We start from the raw sequence: 2,133 nt of genomic DNA on the forward strand, positions 1-2,133 counted from the left end.
TAATTAAAAAGAACATTGATATAGGAAAATGGATTAATTTGACCCGAGGACAACATGAGGGTTAACACCTCAACACAACTGGTCGTAATCAAAGGCCCAAGAGTATTATTAAGTCCATCCTGTTTTGCTTGCGAATGTGCAGAGGCTAACATAGAATAAAGCGGGGTCATGTTTTAGTTTTGTTTACTGGTTGGAAATGAACGGAACAAAGCAGTTTAGTGGTTAGATACTAGGCTGCACGGGAGAGTCAAAAAACCAAGAGGAATCTTTTGGCGTTTTTCCACTGCATGGTACCTCCTCCACTCGCCTCTACTTCACTTTTTTTGGTTTTCCATTACGAAAAAAAGTCCCTGGTACCTGCTAACAGGCACTTTTTGTAGTAGTACCTCAGTCAAGGTTCCAAGCGAGCTGAGGCGATACCAAAAGGTGACGTAAAAACCTGCAGACTGCTGATTGGTCGGAGAGAATCGTCACTGCGTCATCATCGCTATTGACAGACCAGCGTTTTTTTTTGCTGCCTCCAGCTTCTTCTAAAAAAAAATTTGTCTTCTGGGAAACTGCCCCATGCCGAGAATAAAAAGCCTTCCACGTTTTTTGTGTGCGTCGCGTTAGGTCACGGCAGTTTCCTGCTATGACGACCAGTCGCGGCTCGCCTCACGCATGAGGCAGTACTAATCTGCAATGGAAAAAGGAGGACAGGGCACCGCGGTCGAGTCGGACATGTACCATGTAATGGAAAAAACGCCATTAGAAGAGTCTCAAAAGATTTGGAGCACTGTGGTTGTGTGCACTGCTTTGTAGGACACAGACACAAAAGCAAAAAATGTCTAGGCTTAGAGAAAGCTTTACAAATATAAAATCTCAGTGAATAAAAAAAGAATCAATACCCTGAATAATAACTGATAGTCCAGGGTTCCTTATCAATAGCTTTAAAGAAATGTTTACATTTCTGGGCCACACTTTTATTTTTATTTTTAGCAGTACTATGGTTGGCCACTGGGACAAGGGCAGCCATTTGCCATTTTCAAATTTGGAGCTTGGCATGAATTAAACACTTAAACAGCACCCAGTGTATTATCATAACTAATGGAGAGGGTTGAGTAAGGACGAACGGAATGAATCAAATTATGTAATCAAATTATAAATCAAGTACTTAATGACACACACGGTTTCTAGCAGTTAGGAGCACATTGTTTTTTTTTTCTCCCTAGGACGGATGGACAGCAGACAGACGGAGAGATAGACAGACAGAAATAGATTGGGTTAGGGGTCATCGCTTCTATTCCCCAGTGTCAACATATTCCAGAAAATCACTGGTTTTTATCATTTAATTATTCATTCTGTCTGTATGACATGTCCAGTCTTTGCATCAAATGCCACAATGTTCTGGGATGGGGCCGATGTGTTGCACTTTAGTAATTGTAACGCATAAAATTTAACAATATGATGAAACGGTAAAGGCATTTTTTATGCCCACGTAGACACAGGCAGTAGTTGGGTCTTAGCATTGCCAGGCTACTATAATTATCGTAATTTTACTTGTTTTTGGAAATCACATGAAACATGTAAGCTGCAGTTTGTTTGGCGAGAGCAATATCTTTTACTTTCTGGTGTAAAACATAAACCACATGTCGTAAACGGAATATAAACTCAACATTTTCTTTTTGAAACTTGTTTGCATATCTTTTTGGATAACATTTTGATTGCATATGCTTGTGTTAAGTCTGTCGTGAACTGCCTGCAAGGGGCTAATGGACAGCTAAGTAGACGCCCTTTGCACCCTTGGAAAGTGGAGCCAGGTATGTCATCTTTAAGTGACATTTTCAGTTATTCAAGTGAACTTTGTAATGCAAAGTGTTAAATGATATTCGTAATGTTTATTGTGTTATGAGTTCATCAACACGGGTCAGCGACTTGTGAATTTAATCTGAACATTGGCTTTATTGTAGCCTATTGTATTGGCATTTGAGCATCCAGTTGAAGGTGCAATATGTAATACTGACAGCTAGTGTTTAAAATAGTTACTGCAGTAAAAATTAAAAACACTGGAGAGAGTCTCCCCCGCCCCCTCCTCCCCAGACTCAAAGTTCACGTTGGTTGCCAGGCTGAGACCGCAGCATCCACAACAATGTT

The sequence above is a fragment of the Etheostoma spectabile genome, chromosome 4, assembly GCF_008692095.1.
Source record: "Etheostoma spectabile isolate EspeVRDwgs_2016 chromosome 4, UIUC_Espe_1.0, whole genome shotgun sequence".
In the NCBI taxonomy this organism is placed as follows: Eukaryota; Metazoa; Chordata; class Actinopteri; order Perciformes; family Percidae; genus Etheostoma; species Etheostoma spectabile.